The sequence below is a fragment of the Equus asinus genome, chromosome 11 (genome assembly GCF_041296235.1).
Source record: "Equus asinus isolate D_3611 breed Donkey chromosome 11, EquAss-T2T_v2, whole genome shotgun sequence".
NCBI classification, from domain to species: domain Eukaryota; kingdom Metazoa; phylum Chordata; class Mammalia; order Perissodactyla; family Equidae; genus Equus; species Equus asinus.
Window position 1 is genome coordinate 20,403,395 of NC_091800.1, and position 12,683 is coordinate 20,416,077.

The 12,683-nt window shown below is 40.7% G+C and overlaps 1 long non-coding RNA gene across 3 annotated transcripts in view; it reads right to left on the reverse strand.

Moving 5' to 3' along the window:
• Positions 1-268: 268 nt before the first annotated feature.
• Positions 269-12,683, reverse strand: part of LOC139046612 (uncharacterized) — a 57,474-nt gene continuing 45,059 nt past the window's right edge. For 2 of the 3 annotated variants that reach the window (XR_011506874.1, XR_011506872.1), the window contains 2 exons: positions 7,321-8,482; positions 269-1,425 (listed from right to left, as the gene is read on the reverse strand). This is a non-coding gene — a long non-coding RNA (uncharacterized lncRNA). The remainder of the gene's footprint in view (positions 1,426-7,320; positions 8,483-12,683) is intronic. The other variant, XR_011506873.1, reaches the window with a different exon arrangement.

Below are 12,683 nucleotides of genomic sequence, written 5' to 3' on the forward strand. Positions count from 1 at the left end.
GAAATTGTCAGGGTGTGTTACTTGGATGAGAACCTTTAAGTGTATTTGAACTTTAAGATATATATACTAATGTATATTGTTGCCAGATACAGAATTAATGAAATTTGAAAGAATTTGGTGAAGAGTGCAGGCTGTCCAAAAATCAATAATATTTGTGCAATGCTGAATATTAGCATGATACTGTGAAGGTGACAGACTCAAAGTGCATTTTGCAAGTGTCTTATTTTGTAGATGAAGAAAAAGATAAATAGAGAAAAGATTACCCAAGCCAGTTTTGAGGTGAAAAGTCTTGATTTTGGATAATATAACCAGATAACGTTTTCTGAAAGGACTGTAGAGAAAAAGAAAAAGAAAAAGAATCATTGTAAACGCATGGTCTTCACGCAGGTCAGAAAATCTTTTAATCATCATTTGGTCATCCTTGACCTTCCTACTTGTTTCTTTCCTACCAAATAACAACCAGGGACTAAGACCTGACACTGTATGTTCATTGTTCTTGTGTATTCTCTTTCTATCTATATCTCTTTGTTAGCTCTTACTTGGATGCACCTCCCCATCCCGACACACTCAGATCCCTCTCACGTTTCCCAAATTGATTCCAGAGTGCATGAAGGAGAAACAAAGCGGTGAAGAAGGAAGGAGGTTTAATCATGAATGCTATGTCTCCCTTGTTCCCTTCATTCTCTTTCCAGTGGATACACACAGGGACACACAGACACGCACACACGCACATACAGAACCCGGAAACTGTGTCAGAGGTTCCAGTGCTGGACCCTGAAACGGATGCTTTTGTTTCTGTCGTGTTTCCTCGTGACTTCACTTTTTGTGTGCTGCAATTCTGTTGGGAAAAAGAACCTGATTATCTTCCAAAATGTCTGACTCTATTTTTTGTACATGTTTTTTACTCTATGGCAGGGTTATGGATTCTTCCCGAATGTCGTCTGGCAACAGTGACAAGATGGGGTGAGTTGACATGAGTGATCTGAGTGGTGAAAGCTATGGGGGGCATCGATGGCAACAACAGGTTTCCATAAGAGACTATAAGCTTCTGTAGGTAACTTTCTTTCCTGTTGGGCCTAGGTGGCAAAAGGAAGGAGGAGTCATAAGAGGGAGACTTCTTACTCACGGTTTGTTTGTGAGCCTTAGAAAGTAGTAGCCAAAGCTTTTGGGAAACTCTCAGAATGCCTGTGTGTAAGACTCTGCTAGAGTGGGCCAGGAGAGGAGAGAATCCTATTTGGAGCAAGGAGATGGTAGCAGTGGAGAGGGAGCAGTGGAGCTCTCAGCAGAAGAGAATGGAGCTAAACAGACCTCGGCTCCTTTCCTCAGCCTCCAGAGCTCTGCCACCATCTAAAGCTGGTGTCCCGAATGCCAAGCCACCGTCATATTGGAGGGAGCCCGTGCCTCAGACCTGCAGTCACCTGAACCCTGTATGAGGAACAGAAAAGACATACATGATACATGAAGGGTCAGGATGTGGTGGAGGGTGTTGAGGATCAGGAAATTAGGAGGAGCTGGGGAAATGTGTACCTACAACCTGGAGTTGAATTTTGAACTAAATTCAACCTCGATGCAATTACACGTGAGAGTAAGGTTCAGTAGTGAAGAATTGTATTTCAATATCTTCATTCATTAGGCTTTTTGACCGGCCGAAGATCTTCGTTACAACTATAGAAAGCCCTATTTCTAGGGAAGATTAAAATACTAGTTTCCAAATAACTAATATCCAAATAATTTTTTAGGGTTCAACCAGTTTACCACTTGAAGACTACTTGTAACTAATTGCAAACAAGAGTGTAACTCTATGAAGTCACTTGGAGTCTGATCATATATGCTTTTGATTCTTTAGAAATGACCCCGATGAACTGACAGAAGTAATCTGTGATGGAACCACCAACAAAAGGTGACGTATATACTCAGAGAGAGAGAGAGAGAGAGAGAGAGAGACAGTGAAATGCAGACGAAGCATTATCCATGGGAATGTGGAATATTCTGGACAATGATTCTAAGATCTTTTCTAAAATTTCGGATCCACTGAGCTAAGTCATGTTTATCATATTCTTAGATTCACAGAATTCTTGTTCAAATAAGTTGGTCACATCACTGTCCCATGTAGGAAATCTCAAATGACATGTTGTTGCATTTCTTGGTGTTTACGTTAACATAGAACAACTCTCCAGGCTCCGTGATGATTTGTTATGAGGACCAAATAAGTGTTAAACACTTAGGACGATGTCTGGCACGTAATAAATACACGTAATAAATACCATGTAAGTGCTTATTAGATGGAACAAAAGTTTTCCGTGTACTTAGTCATATCATGTGAAAAGAGCGATAATTTTCATTTTCCTGTCCAGTCCTTATACCTCTCACTTCTTTTTCTGACGTCATTGAGCAGTGTTGGAAGGCATATGGCTCTTGGGAGGAAATAAAAGGAGGTCAGGACTGGAGAACAGGATTGAGGGAGAGAGAGGTGCGCCACAAGGATGAGGGCTGGCAGGGCCAGATTTTGAAGGGCGTTGTAGGCTCTGCTGAATGGTTTTGGCTCAATCCTAATAGCACTGGCAAGGCAATGAGGGGTCATGCTTGAGGCTCTACAAACAATACAAACTCCAATCGTGAACCGTAGACGTACCAACTGTAGCTTTCTAGAGAGGTAGGCTTTTCTAGAGATGCACTCCTAGACTGTGCATTCCCAGGTACGTGGACATCTTTTGGGGTGATGTCTGGGATGTGGAGAGGGTATGTTGTCTCTGCCGCTATATGGGCTTTTAAGGGCTGTAGGGTCTGTGCAGCTCGATGTTCCCTCTCCCACGTGAATGCCGAGAAGAGTGAGAGTGACCACAAAACAGGGAGCCGACTCCAGACAGAGTGTGGAGAGACACAGTGAAGATAGCCCTTTGAGTCTCTAGTCAGGAGGTTGACAGAGCAAATCGAGAAATAGACTCAATAAGGGGCATTGTTCTAAATGCACTTTCAAGTTTCCTTGGTAGAATAGGTTGGATGTAGGATGAGTTGAGACAGAAAATTTTTGGTTTTTCAACGTAAGCTTTTTTGTACCATCTCCTTTTTTCCCCAATCTCATTTTCACCAGAACAAGCACCAGGAGAGCTATTTTTGAAACACTTTTTCCATTGTAAGAATTCGAAACTTATGCAGATTTCTAAATTGTGGTAAATACATGTAAGCTAAAATTTATCATCTTCAGCATTTTTAAGTGTGCCATTCTGTAGCGTTAGGTACCTTCATATTGTTGGGCAGCCAACCTGCAGAACTCTTCTCGTCTTGCAAAACTGAAACTCTGTACACATTAAACTACTCTCCCCGTTCCCCCTTTCCCAAGCTCTTGGCAACCACCATTCTACCTTCTGTCTCTGTGAGTTTGACTACTCTAGGTATGTCATGTCAGTGGAATCATACAAAATTTGTCTTCTTGTGACTAGTTATTTCATTTAGCCCAATGCCCTCAAAGTCAATCCATGTTGCAGCATGTGTCAGAATTTCATTTCTTTTTAAGACTGAACAATATTCCAACACATACAGAAATTTCTCACAAATGGTTCCAAAAGCTCCAGTATACCCTTTACTTACATTTCCAATTGTTAACATTTTGTCACATTTCCTTTGTTACTCCCATCATATGGATATGTAGGTATACAGACATAAATCTATCTATCTATCTATCTATCTATAGATAGATATATAGAAAGAGAGAGAAAGAAAATACGTTTAGATATAGATATACACATAGAAAGAGCTCTCTGTCTCAATGTATCTGTATCTAGATCTGATTTTTATGTGAGTTGAGGCAGAAGATGTTTGATAGACACACACGTGACACACACCTTCCTACACACTTAGGCTCTATTCCTGAATCATTAGAGAGAAAATGCAGACCACATACCCTTTACTCCTGAATATTTCAGTTTTATTTTTCTACCTTCAGGGACACCTAACCACAGCACAGTGATCAAAATCAGAAAATTTTCACTTCCGTAACCATAATACGATTACCAGAATTGGAAAATGAAAGCCATAATAGAATATTATCTGATTTATGGTTTACATTGCGACTCACTCTTGGTGTCATACATTCTATGGGTTTGGATAAAAGTAGAATGACACGAATCTGTCATTAGAGTTTCATAACGATGGAGTATTTTCACTGCCCTAAAAATCCTTTGTGCTCCGCCTATTCATCCTTCTCCCCGCCAACTCCTGGCAACCACCGATCTTTTCCTGTCGCCCCAATTTTGCCACTTCCAGAATGTCATATAGTTGGCCTCATACAGTATGCAACCTTTTCAGATTGGCTTCTTTCACAAAGTAACATGCATGTAAGGTTTCTTTTCACAGCTTGATAGCTCGTTGCTTTTTAGCGCTGAATACTATGCCGTTGACTAGATGTACCACGGTTTGTTTATCCGTTCATCTGGTGCAGGACATCTTGGTTGCTTCCGCTTTTTGGCGATTACGAATAAAGCTGCTATCAACATTTGTGTGCAGGTTTTCATCTGCGTGTAAGTTTTGAACTCCTTTGGGTAAATACCAAGGAGCGTATGTTAAGCTGGATCGTATGTTAAGGGTTATGCTTAGTTTTGTAAGAAACCCCTAAACTGCCTTCCAGAGTGGCTGTTCCGTTTTGCCTTGCCACCAATACTGAATGAGTGTCTCCATTGCTCCACATGCTTGTCAGCATTTGCTGTTGTTAGTGTTCCATATTTTGACTATTCTAACAGGTGTGTAGTGGTATCTCATTGTTGTTCAATTTGCATTTCCCTGGAGCCATATGATGTGGAGCATCGTCTCGTACTCTTAGTTGCCATTTTTATGTCTTCTTTGGCGAGATGTCTGTTAAGTTGTTTGCCCCATTTTTTAATCTGGTTGTGTGTGTTCTTGTTGTTTAGTTTTAAGATTTCTTTGCGTATTTGTATATTTGTTATTCCTTTCTCAACTGTGCCTTTTGCAAATGTTTTCTCCCAGTCTGTGGCTTGTGTTTTTATCCTCTTGACATTGTGTCTTGTGGAGCAGCAGTTTAAAATGTTCATGAAGTCCAGCTTATCAGTTATTCCTTTCATGATCTTGATTTTGCTGTCACATCTAGAAAGTCATGTTTATAAAGAGGTCATCTCGGTTTTCTTCCGTGTTATTGTCTTCTAGGAATTCTAGAGTTTTGCTTTTTACATGTGGGTCTATAATGCCTTTTGATTTCCGTTTTGTAAAGGTGTAAAGGTCCACGTGCACGTTCATTGTCTCGCACGTGGATGTCCAGTTCTTCCAGCACCATTCGTTGATAAGACTGTCTTTGCTCCATTGTATGGTCTGTGCTCCTTTGTCAAAGAACGGTAGAGTGTGTGAACGGGCATCTATTTCTAGGCTCTCTGTTCTGCGCCTTTGGTCCATTTGTCTGTTCTTTCACCAGTACCACACTGTCTTGATTGCTGTAGCTTTATAGTGAATTTTGACATTGGCTCATGTCAGTCCTTCAACTTTTTTCTTCTTTGATATTATGTTGACTTTTAAAGAGCTATTGCAGTTGCGATACGGTCAGAGAAAATCTATACGATATTGCTCCTGTGCACGTTATTAATGCTTTGTTTATGGCCAAATATGTTGTCTATTTTCCTAAATGTCACTTGTGTGCTCTCAAACAAGATGTGTTCTGTTTGCTCTAGAGAGAGATCGTGTCAGTCTGTTCTTATTTTCTTTGCTCTTTTTGGAAGCTTTTAGAATTTTCTCTTCATTTCCATGGATCCTTTACAGATAATTTTTTACTTCCTTCTTTAACTTTGTGAAATTTATCTTCATTAGTTTTTGAATATTTCCTCTTCTCTGTTTTCTTTTTTTTTTCATCTTAGATGTCTTGGATTTCATTTATTTCAGATGTTAGATGTCTTTTTTTACCCACCATATCACACTGCTGTTCTTTTAAATATTCTCTCACTTTATTGTTTTATTCTGTTTTCTGGGAGAGTTTCTCAATGTCATTTTCCATGTCTAAATAATTTGCTTTTCTCATGTATCCACACTGCTATTTATCCCATGACTTAAGTCTTTAACAATCGTACTTTTACACCTGTTTCCTCATGAGGTTTTCCTTATGGTTTCTCATTGTCATTTCGTGTTACTAACATCTTCCCTTGTATCTTTAAGTGTATTTGTCATGCTTATGTTCCAGTATGTTCCAGTAGTTCTACTTCAAATGGTATATGTTGCTCAATTTGTTGTATTTCTTTTTCAGTCGTTGTACTCCTCAGGTATGTAATTGTTTTGACTTGTGAGCTTTCATTCCTGGTGGCTGTTGGCTACTCTGTCTGGCATCTTGTATTAGAGAAGGGCTAACGTTTTGCTTGGGACCATCTCAGTCTGTGGCTGTTATCTCAGAATAATTATTAATAGTGTGTCCTTTTCACTCTCAGAAGTGTCCTCTCTTGGGTGCTGTATTATATAGTCACCTTTGTTGAAACCCAGGACCTAAGGTGTGTTTTTCTAAGGAAGTTTAATATGAGGGGAGGTGATGGCCTCAGGCGCAGACAGTCTCAGAAACCGTGAACCACTGTGACCACTCAACTCCTGTGGTCAGGATATGTCACCTTTGAGCTCCTGGGGAAAGCAGCATCTGAGGAGGCATTTGAGGTTGTCACCTGGGGCTTTGGAGACGGAGGAGGTGGAGGAGTGAAGGATCAAGGATTGTTCAGCCCTTCCCTGCTTTCATCAGCTAACCTAATGCTACTCTAATTTTATCCTAGCTACATCTGGGTGGTTGCTACTTGTTTCTACTGAGAAAGGCAAGTGATCGTTTCCAGGCAACTCAGGGGAGAGGCAAGAACGGTCCTTAAAATTTTCCCTCACGCTGAGCCCCTCAAGGCTGCCACCCACTGCCCCTAATCCCAGGCTACCCACCCATTAAGAGACAGCCTTCAGGCCTCTGTCATTTCCCAGGGTTGTCACTCTTGTTATTTCTGGGAATGCATAGTTCCTTAGGACTTCTGAAGTTTTGGGAGGAGGATGCAACATGCTGTACCATTTGGCGTCTTGATAGGAACCCATGATTTCTCTGGAAATTGTCAGGGTGTGTTACTTGGATGAGAACCTTTAAGTGTGTTTGAACTTTAAGATATATATACTAATGTATATTGTTGCCAGATACAGAATTAATGAAATTTGAAAGAATTTGGTGAAGAGTGCAGGCTGTCCAAAAATCAATAATATTTGTGCAATGCTGAATATTAGCATGATACTGTGAAGGTGACAGACTCAAAGTGCATTTTGCAAGTGTCTTATTTTGTAGATGAAGAAAAAGATAAATAGAGAAAAGATTACCCAAGCCAGTTTTGAGGTGAAAAGTCTTGATTTTGGATAATACAACCAGATAACGTTTTCTGAAAGGACTGTAGAGAAAAAGAAAAAGAAAAAGAATCATTGTAAACGCATGGCCTTCACGCAGGTCAGAAAATCTTTTAATCATCATTTGGTCATCCTTGACCTTCCTACTTGTTTCTTTCCTACCAAATAACAACCAGGGACTAGGCCCTGACACTGTATGTTCATTGTTCTTGTGTATTCTCTTTCTATCTATATCTCTTTGTTAGCTCTTACTTGGATGCACCTCCCCATCCCGACACACTCAGATCCCTCTCACGTTTCCCAAATTGATTCCAGAGTGCATGAAGGAGAAACAAAGCGGTGAAGAAGGAAGGAGGTTTAATCATGAATGCTATGTCTCCCTTGTTCCCTTCATTCTCTTTCCAGTGGATACACACAGGGACACACAGACACGCACACACGCACATACAGAACCCGGAAACTGTGTCAGAGGTTCCAGTGCTGGACCCTGAAACGGATGCTTTTGTTTCTGTCGTGTTTCCTCGTGACTTCACTTTTTGTGTGCTGCAATTCTGTTGGGAAAAAGAACCTGATTATCTTCCAAAATGTCTGACTCTATTTTTTGTACATGTTTTTTACTCTATGGCAGGGTTATGGATTCTTCCCGAATGTCGTCTGGCAACAGTGACAAGATGGGGTGAGTTGACATGAGTGATCTGAGTGGTGAAAGCTATGGGGGGCATCGATGGCAACAACAGGTTTCCATAAGAGACTATAAGCTTCTGTAGGTAACTTTCTTTCCTGTTGGGCCTAGGTGGCAAAAGGAAGGAGGAGTCATAAGAGGGAGACTTCTTACTCACGGTTTGTTTGTGAGCCTTAGAAAGTAGTAGCCAAAGCTTTTGGGAAACTCTCAGAATGCCTGTGTGTAAGACTCTGCTAGAGTGGGCCAGGAGAGGAGAGAATCCTATTTGGAGCAAGGAGATGGTAGCAGTGGAGAGGGAGCAGTGGAGCTCTCAGCAGAAGAGAATGGAGCTAAACAGACCTCGGCTCCTTTCCTCAGCCTCCAGAGCTCTGCCACCATCTAAAGCTGGTGTCCCGAATGCCAAGCCACCGTCATATTGGAGGGAGCCCGTGCCTCAGACCTGCAGTCACCTGAACCCTGTATGAGGAACAGAAAAGACATACATGATACATGAAGGGTCAGGATGTGGTGGAGGGTGTTGAGGATCAGGAAATTAGGAGGAGCTGGGGAAATGTGTACCTACAACCTGGAGTTGAATTTTGAACTAAATTCAACCTCGATGCAATTACACGTGAGAGTAAGGTTCAGTAGTGAAGAATTGTATTTCAATATCTTCATTCATTAGGCTTTTTGACCGGCCGAAGATCTTCGTTACAACTATAGAAAGCCCTATTTCTAGGGAAGATTAAAATACTAGTTTCCAAATAACTAATATCCAAATAATTTTTTAGGGTTCAACCAGTTTACCACTTGAAGACTACTTGTAACTAATTGCAAACAAGAGTGTAACTCTATGAAGTCACTTGGAGTCTGATCATATATGCTTTTGATTCTTTAGAAATGACCCCGATGAACTGACAGAAGTAATCTGTGATGGAACCACCAACAAAAGGTGACGTATATACTCAGAGAGAGAGAGAGAGAGAGAGAGAGAGAGAGTGAAATGCAGACGAAGCATTATCCATGGGAATGTGGAATATTCTGGACAATGATTCTAAGATCTTTTCTAAAATTTCGGATCCACTGAGCTAAGTCATGTTCATCATATTCTTAGATTCATAGAATTCTTGTTCAAATAAGTTGGTCACATCACTGTCCCATGTAGGGAAATCTCAAATGACATGTTGTTGCATTTCTTGGTGTTTACGTTAACATAGAACAACTCTCCAGGCTCCGTGATGATTTGTTATGAGGACCAAATAAGTGTTAAACACTTAGGACGATGTCTGGCACGTAATAAATACCATGTAAGTGCTTATTAGATGGAACAAAAATTTTCCGTGTACTTAGTCATGTCATCTGAAAAGAGCGATAATTTTCATTTTTCCTGTCCAGTCCTTATACCTCTCACTTCTTTTTCTGACGTCATTGAGCAGTGTTGGAAGGCATATGGCTCTTGGGAGGAAACAAACCGAGGTCAGGACTGGAGAACAGGATTGAGGGAGAGAGAGGTGCGCCACAAGGATGAGGGCTGGCAGGGCCAGATTTTGAAGGGCATTGTAGGCTCTGCTGAATGGTTTTGGCTCAATCCTAATAGCACTGGCAAGGCAATGAGGGGTCATGCTTGAGGCTCTACAAACAATACAAACTCCAATCGTGAACCGTAGACGTACCAACTGTAGCTTTCTAGAGAGGTAGGCTTTTCTAGAGATGCACTCCTAGACTGTGCATTCCCAGGTACGTGGACATCTTTTGGGGTGATGTCTGGGATGTGGAGAGGGTATGTTGTCTCTGCCGCTATATGGGCTTGTAAGGGCTGTAGGGTCTGTGCAGCTCGATGTTCCCTCTCCCACGTGAATGCCGAGAAGAGTGAGAGCTGACCACAAAACAGGGAGCCGACTCCAGACAGAGTGTGGAGAGACACAGTGAAGATAGCCCTTTGAGTCTCTAGTCAGGAGGTTGACAGAGCAAATCGAGAAATAGACTCAATAAGGGGCATTGTTCTAAATGCACTTTCAAGTTTCCTTGGTAGAATAGGTTGGATGTAGGATGAGTTGAGACAGAAAATTTTTGGTTTTTCAACGTAAGCTTTTTTGTACCATCTCCTTTTTTCCCCAATCTCATTTTCACCAGAACAAGCACCAGGAGAGCTATTTTTGAAACACTTTTTCCATTGTAAGAATTCGAAACTTATGCAGATTTCTAAATTGTGGTAAATACATGTAAGCTAAAATTTATCATCTTCAGCATTTTTAAGTGTGCCATTCTGTAGCGTTAGGTACCTTCATATTGTTGGGCAGCCAACCTGCAGAACTCTTCTCGTCTTGCAAAACTGAAACTCTGTACACATTAAACTACTCTCCCCGTTCCCCCTTTCCCAAGCTCTTGGCAACCACCATTCTACCTTCTGTCTCTGTGAGTTTGACTACTCTAGGTATGTCATGTCAGTGGAATCATACAAAATTTGTCTTCTTGTGACTAGTTATTTCATTTAGCCCAATGCCCTCAAAGTCAATCCATGTTGCAGCATGTGTCAGAATTTCATTTCTTTTTAAGACTGAACAATATTCCAACACATACAGAAATTTCTCACAAATGGTTCCAAAAGCTCCAGTATACCCTTTACTTACATTTCCAATTGTTAACATTTTGTCACATTTCCTTTGTTACTCCCATCATATGGATATGTAGGTATACAGACATAAATCTATCTATCTATCTATCTATAGATAGATATATAGAAAGAGAGAGAAAGAAAATACGTTTAGATATAGATATACACATAGAAAGAGCTCTCTGTCTCAATGTATCTGTATCTAGATCTGATTTTTATGTGAGTTGAGGCAGAAGATGTTTGATAGACACACACGTGACACACACCTTCCTACACACTTAGGCTCTATTCCTGAATCATTAGAGAGAAAATGCAGACCACATACCCTTTACTCCTGAATATTTCAGTTTTATTTTTCTACCTTCAGGGACACCTAACCACAGCACAGTGATCAAAATCAGAAAATTTTCACTTCCGTAACCATAATACGATTACCAGAATTGGAAAATGAAAGCCATAATAGAATATTATCTGATTTATGGTTTACATTGCGACTCACTCTTGGTGTCATACATTCTATGGGTTTGGATAAAAGTAGAATGACACGAATCTGTCATTAGAGTTTCATAACGATGGAGTATTTTCACTGCCCTAAAAATCCTTTGTGCTCCGCCTATTCATCCTCCTCCCCGCCAACTCCTGGCAACCACCGATCTTTTCCTGTCGCCCCAATTTTGCCACTTCCAGAATGTCATATAGTTGGCCTCATACAGTATGCAACCTTTTCAGATTGGCTTCTTTCACAAAGTAACATGCATGTAAGGTTTCTTTTCACAGCTTGATAGCTCGTTGCTTTTTAGCGCTGAATACTATGCCGTTGACTAGATGTACCACGGTTTGTTTATCCGTTCATCTGGTGCAGGACATCTTGGTTGCTTCCGCTTTTTGGCGATTACGAATAAAGCTGCTATCAACATTTGTGTGCAGGTTTTCATCTGCGTGTAAGTTTTGAACTCCTTTGGGTAAATACCAAGGAGCGTATGTTAAGCTGGATCGTATGTTAAGGGTTATGCTTAGTTTTGTAAGAAACCCCTAAACTGCCTTCCAGAGTGGCTGTTCCGTTTTGCCTTGCCACCAATACTGAATGAGTGTCTCCATTGCTCCACATGCTTGTCAGCATTTGCTGTTGTTAGTGTTCCATATTTTGACTATTCTAACAGGTGTGTAGTGGTATCTCATTGTTGTTCAATTTGCATTTCCCTGGAGCCATATGATGTGGAGCATCGTCTCGTACTCTTAGTTGCCATTTTTATGTCTTCTTTGGCGAGATGTCTGTTAAGTTGTTTGCCCCATTTTTTAATCTGGTTGTGTGTGTTCTTGTTGTTTAGTTTTAAGATTTCTTTGCGTATTTGTATATTTGTTATTCCTTTCTCAACTGTGCCTTTTGCAAATGTTTTCTCCCAGTCTGTGGCTTGTGTTTTTATCCTCTTGACATTGTGTCTTGTGGAGCAGCAGTTTAAAATGTTCATGAAGTCCAGCTTATCAGTTATTCCTTTCATGATCTTGATTTTGCTGTCACATCTAGAAAGTCATGTTTATAAAGAGGTCATCTCGGTTTTCTTCCGTGTTATTGTCTTCTAGGAATTCTAGAGTTTTGCTTTTTACATGTGGGTCTATAATGCCTTTTGATTTCCGTTTTGTAAAGGTGTAAAGGTCCACGTGCACGTTCATTGTCTCGCACGTGGATGTCCAGTTCTTCCAGCACCATTCGTTGATAAGACTGTCTTTGCTCCATTGTATGGTCTGTGCTCCTTTGTCAAAGAACGGTAGAGTGTGTGAACGGGCATCTATTTCTAGGCTCTCTGTTCTGCGCCTTTGGTCCATTTGTCTGTTCTTTCACCAGTACCACACTGTCTTGATTGCTGTAGCTTTATAGTGAATTTTGACATTGGCTCATGTCAGTCCTTCAACTTTTTTCTTCTTTGATATTATGTTGACTTTTAAAGAGCTATTGCAGTTGCGATACGGTCAGAGAAAATCTATACGATATTGCTCCTGTGCACGTTATTAATGCTTTGTTTATGGCCAAATATGTTGTCTATTTTCCTAAATGTCACTTGTGTG